General features: G+C 37.6%; 1 long non-coding RNA gene across 1 annotated transcript in view; it reads right to left on the bottom strand.

Annotated features, from left to right (window-relative positions):
* Window positions 1-710: 710 nt before the first annotated feature.
* Window positions 711-11022, bottom strand: part of LOC125911653 (uncharacterized) — a 108991-nt gene continuing 98679 nt past the window's right edge. Inside the window, exon 4 of the long non-coding RNA XR_007454400.1 lies at window positions 711-9287. This is a non-coding gene — a long non-coding RNA (uncharacterized LOC125911653). The remainder of the gene's footprint in view (window positions 9288-11022) is intronic.

The following is an 11022-nucleotide window of genomic DNA, read 5'->3' as shown; positions in this document are numbered from 1 at the left end:
TGGATTCCATGTCATAGACATTAGATTCAGGATATGAACCAGTTCTGATCAAATATAGGACCCATTTCCATCAACACACTGATTAACTCAAAGATAGGCACATAACTCAAGGGAAACTAAGCAGAACCCTTTACTGGATTTGCTGCACTGGTACTGGGGGAGAAAAGTTCCCTATCAAGTAACATTTCTAAAATGAGAAGATCTGAATCTGGGGTCTTCAGTGTATCTTCCAGGTCTTCAGTATCCGCATTCCATGCCATGAGTCAAATCCTATTTTTAGAATGCAGGCAAGACAGAACAAGAGGAAGTGAGGACACAGCTGGGCTTTAAAAGAAATCAGACTCCAGGACCTTTGCTCTTACCCACAAATTCCTTTCCACAGTAGGTTGCCTAGGAAAGGATGTTTGGCAACAATATTACAAACAGAATAGCCAAAGAAAGCATTTTTTAACCAAACTTAGCAGTCAACAAACTTAGCATGTTGGTTGAAGGAGAAGCATAACCTGAGGGAGGGAAGGCTGTTGAGGCTCCCTACACTTGCCTTGTATATGAACCCCATCTTAGCACATGATGGAACAATCTTCCCTTCCCCCCAAAACCTGACAATGCTTCATAAGTCATGTTAACTTTAATCATGGTTTTCTGAGGAGAAGGGACAAAGGGCTAGATGGCACCTTAGACAACAGAAGTTTCCAAAATCCACTTTAAACAATAAGTTTTTGTCTTTCCCCCAAAAAAAGAAAAAAAAAAATTCTCTCCAGAACATACATATCTCCTCTCCATTTTCCCACTCTCCAACCCCAACCATAAGCTCTAGTTCCCTGTCTCATATGCCTCTTACTATCCATCCCCCATCACCAAAACAAAAACTTGGCTGAGAAGTATCAATGGGAAAATAATAATAATAACAATAATAATAAAGCCAAGACTAACCAAGAGAATGAGGAGAGCTTTCAATCGCCCTTCCAAAAGCAAGTTATGAGATGTAGTATTTTTAAGCACGTGCATGTGCCAAATTTTGTTCTTGTCCATGAGCAGGACAGCCTAGAGCTTATACTCTAGAAAGAGGACATAAACATTAAATACGTAAACAAATTATCAATCAAATCACTGCAGGTGGAGGTAAGTTCTAGGAGGGAAAAATTTGGTACTATGTTAACAATGACCAGAATTGGTGACAGAGAGCTACTTTATATTTTGTGGTAGGCAAAGTCTTCTTCAAGGAGGGGACTGCTGATCTGTATCCTAACAGGAAGGTTAATAGCCATGCAAAGATGTGCATTCTATCAGGAGAAATTAGGCAAATTTATAAGCCATGAATCAGTCCTAAGAGGGTCAGGGAGGCTGGGGTGAAGTAAGTGAATAGAAGAAAGAGATGAGGATGGACAGGTATGTGGGCAGAACCTCCTGGTTCAGAGTAAAAAATCTGGATTTCAGTCTCCATGGAGTGGGAAGTCGCTGTCAAAATTGAGCAGGAGTCATTGACATTTTATAAAGGGTATAGTGACTACTATTTGGAGAATGACTATAGGGAATCATGGAGGGATGGTGAATGCAAGCTCCCCACACCCTGAGCCCTAGGGTGTTTGGCCTTGGCTTTCATCTTGCTCTGCAGCATTTGGCTGGTTTATTAGATTAGGCACCTGGGTACCATGGGGCTTATTTTAGAGTGATCAGTCTCTATTGGAAAGTGGATGCATTTGTGAGACTGAGGCAACCAAACCTGCTGTGAGGAGTTGAGAAAGAGGTGAAAGATGAATCTCAGGCTTGGAGATGGGTTAGTATTGAGGGACAATTAGTTGGTGTGCAGAGAGGGAAATGAAAGGTGAGCAAGCTAGAGTTTAAACCAAAGTTTTAAAAACCCTGTTTTAGCCTAAGGGATTTTGCCTTTATTTGTTCAACAGTGAAGAAGCCAGACAAAATATTTATTTGTTCACTTTACTTTTAATAAACCCTTTATTGAAGGATGATTAACATGAATGGCTGGGTTCATGGGAATGCCCCTCACTCAGAAGGGCCCATGCTTAGTTTATTGCCCTGCTATTGAAAATCTTAATGATTTGATCTTTGAATTTGTGTTTTGTAAGGTAAGTCTGCTGGTACAATGGATCATGTGTGTAAACAAAGGAACTTGACAAAATGTCTTTACTGTTTCTTTTTTTTCTTAATTTTTTTAATGTTTATTCATTTTTAATACAGACAGAGTGCAAGCCAGGGAGGGACAGAGAGAGAGGGAGAAACAGAGTCTGAAGCAGGCTCTGAGCTGTCAGCACAGAGCCTGACACGGGGCTTGAAAACATGAACCATGAGATCATGACCTGAGCCGAAGTCAGACGCTTAACTGACTGAGCAACCCAGGTGCCCCTGCCTTTACTGTTTCTTACTGCCCTATTTACATATAATGTTGGGGATGCCCCAAGAGCATGGAATTCTGCTGGACCCACCATCCAGAGAAGTTTAGGGAGATGCAAAGTAAGTACAAAGAAAGAGTATTATGGAAGCCACTGGTTTCCAAAATGTTGGTAGAATGTGCATTTATTAACAAGCATAATAAAATGTATTTATTATTCTACTATTGATGGACATTGAGGTAGCTTTCCAATTTGAGACTGTTATGAATAGTGCTGCTATGAATATGCTTTAATGCACTTATTTACTCATTTCTCTTGGGTATTTATTTATCTACAAGTGGAATTGCTGGGTCAACCAAAGCCCATACTCAGCTTTAGTTGATAACTACCAAACAGTCTTTCAAAGCAATTATATAAAGTCTGCATTTCTGTCAAGAATTATAAAAGTTATACCTGTTCCATATATCTCTCAGTACTGGTACTGTTTGAGTTTTGCCATCCTGGTTGGTGTGTAGTGATATTTCATGGAGGTTTTAGTTTGCAGTTCCTTAGCCTCTAATAAAATGTAGCATTTCTTCACGTGTATATTGGCCATTTACAAATGCTCTTTTATTACCTGTTAAAGTTTTTTGCCCATTTTTCTACTAGGTTACTTTTTTTATTATTATTATTTTGTAGGATTTTGTCAAATATGCTATACTACTCCATTGTCAGATAGATGTATTGCAAACATCTTCCACTCTGTGGTGTGCATTTTTACTTCTTTATGTTTCTTAATTTTAACACAATCTGGTTTATTAGTAATTTTCTTTTTATTTAATTTTTCATATGTGTCCCTTTGGTTCTTTTATCTTCCACATTCAGCTCTATGCCCCATTTAAAACTGATTTTTTACAATGTGGGAAAGGGGTCAACATTTCCTTTTTTTCCCACATGGATATTCGATTGATCCAGCACCACTTATTGAAAAGGCTATCCTTCCCAACTACACTGCAGCATTGTGTTTCTCATTAATCAAGGGACTACATAGTGTGAGTCAATTTCTGGACTGTCTATTATGTCTGTACTTAGAGTTCTTTTGTCATACCAGACCTACTGCTTTGCAATTTTTTCATCTATTCCAAGTCTATTTGTCTATCTTTTTAAAAAAAAAAATAATGTTTATTTCTTTTTGAAAGAGAGAGACACAGAGTGTGAGCAGGGGAAGGGCAGAGAGAGGGGGGGAGACAGAATCTGAAGAAGGCTCCAGGCTCCGAACTATCAGCACACAGCTGATGCGCGGCTTGAACCTATGGGCCACGAGATCATGACCTGAGCTGAAGTCAGACGCCCAACTGACTGAGACACCCAGGTGCCCCACCAAGTCTATTTGTCTATCTTTTCTGAATAAGTACCACATTGTCTGCATTGCATTTGATATCTTGTAGTATAAATCATTTACAACACATATTGATATCTAGTATTATACATACTCAATTTTGTTTTCATCTCTCAGAGTGTCTGGCCTATTCCTGTCTCTCATCTAAGACTTTTGATGAGCAGGTGAAATGAACCTTGTGCTATGTTAGGAATCTTGTGATTTCATAGCTCTCTCTTGACTTGGAGGATAGGTAAGTAAGGACCAGAGAAAAGAAGTAAGAGAAGACCAATTTAGGTGAATGATGAAAAGGGTCTACTACTTGATATTAGAAATAAAAATAAAAAGAAGATTTAAGGATATAACAAAAGAAGAATCAGGAGGACTCATGCCTGATTGGATATAGGAAGAAAATGCAAGGTTTACATCAAGGTGAGAGGCTGAGGTAACTGAAAGATTGGTGAGAACGTTATTGAAATAGGTAAGAGAAGATCAAGAGCTGTTTTGAGGAATGAGGGGAAGATAAGTTCAACAGACAACAAGAGGAATCTCAAGTATTTAAAGAATGACATCTGCAAGTGTCCAACAGGCAGGTGGGAATGGCAGATTGTAGGTTAAAGAGATCAAGACTGGAGATAGAGAACTGAAATGATATGTATATTGATGTGCCATAGAGTAAATATGCTTTCAAAGGGAGAATGCATAAAAAGAAGATAGGGGAAGGAGGGATAGTAAAAGACCAAGATAGAAAAAGAGACGAGAAGTAGGAAGAGACAACAGAGAAAGAATAGAGGAAAGAGAGAAAGAGGAAAAAGGTAAAGAGGACAAAGAAAAAGTTTTTACATTTCAGTTAACAGAGGCTAGCCATATTTTTATTCTTATGTCAAGTCTGTGCATTGCTAAAGCACCCCACTAGAAAATTATCTTGATGGGACCTTCCTGTGGCAGACTCTGAGACTACACCTCCGTTCCTAATGCCTACTGCTTTCTCCTTTCCACCAAAAGACCTGTGGACTGATGGAGGAATATTTTGGGGTCCCTGGACTTTCTATAAATATGTGTACATTTGAAGTGACAGCAAGTGGGTGGGTACTGATTCCTTACATTGTTAGGGGTCCTTCTGAAAAGGAATTAATGCATAAACTAATCAACTCAGGGATCAGGGAAAAGTGTATTGCACATTGCAATAAAATTATTGAAATAATGCCTTGCTTCCTAATTGCATTCAAGAATTCTTATTACATTGCTTATCTTTTATAATACTTAGTCAAATTTTAGAATGTTGATGATTCACAAATAAAGAATATTAAATTTTCCTGATGGCCTGTAGACAAGGCTAATTTACACCCTGGAAGCCAGATGAAGTGTTAACCATATTCAAGTTGCACTTCAGTGGTTTGAAAGGTAATTGTTTTACAATCCCAGAGCTTAAAAGGAACTTCCAAAAATAGAGTAGACCATCAAATAGAACGAGACAATAAAACACTTGTTTTCTTAAAATTCTCTTCCATTGTGTAATTTATCTAGCACTAGTCAAACTACTTCACAATGTGGTAGGGTCCCCTCCCTAAGGAAAGAAAGAAAAAAAAAAACCACCTCAAGGCAACCTTACTATTTGCTTACTTGACAACATCACTCCTGACCTTGTAACATGAGACCACTTAATCAGACTATGTTTGTGTGTTACCATATATGGGAGACAAAGAGTAAAAAATATATAAAAAAACTATGCTAAATGGTGTTCGGGGCTCAGTTCTTCAGGTTCGAACCCAACTGAGTGGTGCTTGCAGGAATAAAGTTGCTTCCTGGAAAGAAAAGCCTCGGTGTCACGACTCTGTGCAAGAATCCTGCTACAATATTAGATAATAATAAATGAAAGACAACATTTTGGAGAAAGTTCTACCATCACTGATTAGAGTTTTGTCCCAACTTTTTTTTCTTAAACAAAATTAATAGAAGGTATAAAATGAAGAAAAAAAAAGTTTTTTTTCCATTTTGATAGACCCTCAGTACCAATGTCAAGAACTGAACCACATTTAGCAGTTATATCCATTCCTTGTTTATCTACCTGACCTTTAAGGGAAAAGAAGCCAAATGTGAAAAATGGAAGATTGTTTTTAAGTAGTTTATACTGAAAAGACATTCCTTAATTGGACATTGAGGGACAAATTTAAGTCAACAAAGTCCCAGGACAGCATTTTTCTTCCCTCCACACTTTTTCTTTTTTTAGTTTATTTATTTATTTTGAGAGATGGGAGGGACAGAGAGATGGAGAGAGAATCCCAAGCAGGCTCCACGCTGATCAAGCCTGATGGGGGCTCGATCTCATGAACCGTGAGATCATGACCTGAGCCAAAATCAAGAGTCAGACCCTTAACTGACTGAGCCACCCAGGCGCCCCCTTTCCTCCCCACTTTTTAAAAGGATAACTTTGTTAAGACTAATAAGTAAACACACCAAGTTAACTTGCAATCACACACACACACACACACACACACACACACACACACAAGTCCACTTGTCCAGAGGCACTCTATCATGACTGGTTAACTTTATTACTAGAACAACTGTCTCGTGACACAATTATTATGATAATAGCCAAATATTTCTAGATAGTTTTCAGGGACAGAAAAGACACTGGAGTGCAGCAATCAAAATTGTAATGCAAAAACAAGACAAACTAATTTGGCCAAATGAATAAGCCCAGAATTGTTTGTGCACTGAAATTTCCATAATTCCTCTGGCCTTAAGAGAGATTTTCAATCCTAAGGTCTCAAATATCTTGTGTTATCATCTTTGTACTCTTGAAATAACAAAAGTGACAAAAATCAAATACACACAAGCTTTGCTTGTCCTTCACAAACATGAACTTAAAAAATGTAGTGAGCGAAAGAGGAGTGGTGTATGACATGCCTTTACTTTAGTTATCTTGATAAATAAAAATCAAATATATTCAAGTAGATATTTCAGACTTCAAAAGTTAATTTGTTAAAGAAAAAAAGAATTAACTTTTAATAGAGACTCGTGAACACAATCTGAAAGATATTTTGGGAAAGTATCTCAAAATGTTGACTTTCTAACCAGGAAATGGATTCTGAAAAAAAATCACATCCCAATTAGCGTCACTCATGACTTTATAAATTCTTCCTTTTATGTTTTGAGGAATGCAACAGCTCAAGTTAGATGAAAATTAAAATTCAGAGGTTGAATTCATCTGTGTACTTGAACATTGTGTAAATTCACTGAGCCGAGGCCCACATTTGTTTACTTGAGAACTTTTCAATAAAATCCTTAAATGTACTTGCAGCTCCAAATAGCTGCTAAAATCACAATTTCTAAAGCCATGAATTTTTGTGTGTGTGTGTGTGAAGTGGTACACTGAAATTAACACTACACTTTCGAATAAAACACCAAAGTGGTACATAGAAATGTCTGCGATTTTGTTGGTTAAGGAAATACGGCTGAAGCTGTATCTATCATGTTGCCAGGAAGCAATTTCTTAGGGTAGTACCATATAACTTCCAGTCCATGACAGGAAAAGTCATCCCATGTTGGCCACACTGTGAAAAGTTCTCACTTCACTCATCCCTCCCACTTGTGAAACACCTGATATTGCCTATTAAACTTTCCCCAGCTCTCCCTGAGATCACAAAACCACATTTTATTTTCAAATGAAACATATCCCACTTGAATTGTTTCTAATCCCCATTAATCTATTAGAGAGCAGATACGAAAATGAAAGGCCTTTGTAATTTGATGATGATAATAATGGCCAACATGTATTATACACTTACTATGTGTCAAGCACACCAATAACACTTCACCTATGTTATTTCATTTAATTCTCACACAGCTAATGAGGTATTCTGTATTTCACATTTCAAGGAAGCCATGAGCACATTATATGATTTTTTAAATATACAAATAAAAAGGGGGGAAATGCTGCCAAACTGTGATATAATATTTTCTTGCCACTTCAGATTTTTATTTTATACTTGTTGAAAGTGCTCTTCTGTCACACCAGCCTCTCGCTGCCTTGCAATTTTTTTCTCCATATACCAAGGGATTTGGGATTTCTCCTGCTTTTTGGTTGCATGACTTGGTGTGTGATAAGCAATCCTTTTGCTGCACCTCAGTAACAAAAGGAACACAGTTTCAGCTACCTGAGGGTATTTTCCTTTCTTGGATATCATAAAGCCCCCTTCTTTTTTCTTTGCAAGAAAACCTGGCATAACAGTCATTCTTCCAGTGATGAATTGTTGCTTCACAAATAACAAATTTAAGCCCCACTGCTTTGTTTCTGCATATACAATAACTTTTTATCTTAAAGCCAAATGCACTGTGTAATTTTTCTCAAGACAGTTTAAATAGCAAATTACCTCAGCATGTGCATTAACACCAATGCCTATAACTCAGGTAAACTCACGACAACGTGAACAGCAATGGCCAAATATGTGTGTGTGTGTGTGTGTGTGTGCGCGCGTGTGTGTGTGCATGTGTGTGTGTGTGTGTGTGTGTGTGTGTGTGTGTGTGTGTGTGCAAATGCTCAGGCAATGCCAGCTGTATCTTAGCTGCTATGTGGGCAATGGTAATCATAAAATACTGTTCCTTGTATAAATAATCTCAATTTCTGAGATGTGAAAATGTAAAATATTGTATTTCATGGAATCTATAAAATATAGTGTGTTCAAAACATTATATAATTAGTAAGCGGCCAAGTTAGAATTGTAACATAGGAAACCTGACTCTGGACCACATTCTCTTAATTGCTACATTACACCAGTTTTAGGAAAATTAAGAAAACAAATCCATGTCCTTATCTTAATTTTGCCATAATGACCTACAGTTGGAACTCAATATAACTTTCACCTTACGTTTGTAGATTTAATTTCAAACCTTTGCAGCTGCTTCTTGTGTTTTTATTAAATAGTGACACCAGTCATTGTACTCTGTATAAAGAGGTGATGGTTTCTGACTGGAGGGTTTATGATCTAAATTAGACAGGACAAAACCAGGAAAATGAGATGGCAAAAGGTTGTGAGAAGCTGGTGTTGGTTTCAATTTGCTTCATTTTCATGGTGCAAATGTTCTTAATGCGTCCTGAATTCACACTTCCCAGCTCTTTTTCTCCCAATAATTTGCAAGGCATGTCAAGCAAGTGGTAATGTTCCTTTGTTTCAAGTGATGAATCTGAGTATACCCATATTCACACAGCTAGTAAGAGGATGAGACAGTTCTAGCACTCAAATTATACCTATATTCGGAACATATCCATGTTCAAAAAAAAATTATAATCTTGTTGCTACATTTAACAAATGGATGAATACAATGACCTTATCTGATCATACAAAAACTCTCCTGGAAAAGAAGAGTTTGACCATGCCCCAGATTTCAAACATTTACCTTGAATTTAGTGAAAATGCAACACGGTAGAATAGCATATGCTCTGGATCCAGCCTGTCTTGGTCCATATCCTGGCTTTGCCACCAACTAGCTTTGCAGCTTTGTCAAGTTTCTTAAACTCTCTGTGCCTCAGTTTCCTTATCCATAAGGTAAGGATCATAATAGTAATAAAAATTCTGGATGAAATGAAAGGGTAAAATTCTATCAATAAGGTTGTATATAGACTAGAAATCATGGTCTTTAAAATAGAAACTTAGAAATGATGAGCAAAGAAATGTGGGGGGAAAGAGGAAGCACTCTTTATTATTATATTAAACTTGGATTGACTACCAGTTCACCTTCAGTTTTTATGCATGCTATTATTCATCTGTACATATCTGATCTTTCTAGTGGCTCTCAAAGGGTTATCAATTCCCAGCCCAAGTCTTCTGCTCACTGAATAATACTCCTGTTTAAATTTCCAGAAACATATCCACATATCATTTCCACAGTCCCAGTACTATTTGTTTATGCGCCTCAGCAAGAACATCTGATAAACACACGCTTTCTTCCCGAAGCCATGCTGACTCTTGGTATTGTGAGCACACTCAGGAGACTTACTAAGCAAATGAATGCCCGTTGAATTCCTATTTTCACCTACTTCCCATTTAGTAACAGAGATAGTTACCAGTTCTTTTCAGGATTGTTAAAAAGCATGTCCACATGAAGATAGTATATGGAAAAGTAATTCCTCATTCATGACAGTATTAGAGTGTTCCAAAGGGCTAATGGTGAAGAAAAATAGTACAGCTGTGTTGAAGTATCTTAATTCAGCCACTCTATTTTCCCAACAGAAAAATCTTGGCTTAATATATGTCGCATATGTATAGAACTACTGCTACTGCACAACACACTCTTCACATTAATGTTGGCTGGAGGGTGGTGAATAATCTCAAACACCAAAAAATAATAATGCTTTTGTTTACAATGGACTATGATAACTCTATCTTGTCTTTCATACTTCCCTTCTTTGGGTTTTCAATCCCAAACATTCCCCATACTCCCCGTGCATACTTGCAAAGGTGAGCACATGATCCAGGCTCCTGCAATCAGAGGACCCCATCCCCTAGGCCACAGTGACTTAGGAATAGGCATGTGACCCAGCTCAGGCCAATCAGAGTCCTTCTTGGGAATTTTCTACTTAAACTAACAAGAAAGATTCTGTTTTCTCTCTGTTACAGTGTTGGAAGGATAAAAGCTATAGCTATTTGTGCCACATTTCCCAGCCTTAAGGAGGAAACCTATCTAGTATCAAAAAGAATTAAGGTGCAAAGAGAAGCAAAATCAGAGATAAAAGTTAGTCACATCTCCAAAGGGTACATTCACCCCTTACATTACCTTGTGCCTTTTATACAATTCCTCTAGAATACCATGTGAACAGTTCCTCTGGAATTGTGCCACAAAGTAGTCTTAGTAATGAGAAAAAAAAAAATGCAGGTAACTTTGAATACTTAGTTCCAGTCTCCAAGGACCAGGTTCCTACGGCATGTCTTTCAGTCCTATGAAATACCCAACATCCTGTCCGGTTTTATCAGTCTATTAATTACTTTCTTAGCTCGTTTGAATTCCCATCACTTGCAACTGAAAGAGTCCTAAATAATACAAACTTCCTATGACTGTGCAAAATTCTTTCACACAGATAATTTCATTTAGGCACAGACAATGTGCTATTTTATGGATGACAGAACAAAAAGAGGTTAAGGATTTGCCTGCCACTATAGTCGAGCAGATTCTTTTTTATGTAAGAGAAAATAAAAGGGGGGAACCGGATGAGAATTATATCTAGGTCTCTTCCATGTGGGTTCCGCAAGTTTCCCTCCAGGTTATATTATGCCACATTTATTTGTCTCCAAATTCAGGCTTGCATTTGGG

The sequence above is a fragment of the Panthera uncia genome (assembly GCF_023721935.1).
Source record: "Panthera uncia isolate 11264 chromosome C1 unlocalized genomic scaffold, Puncia_PCG_1.0 HiC_scaffold_3, whole genome shotgun sequence".
Classification (NCBI taxonomy): Eukaryota; Metazoa; Chordata; class Mammalia; order Carnivora; family Felidae; genus Panthera; species Panthera uncia.
Note: the sequence above shows the minus strand (reverse complement) of the source record. Positions and strands in the feature narration are given on the sequence as shown.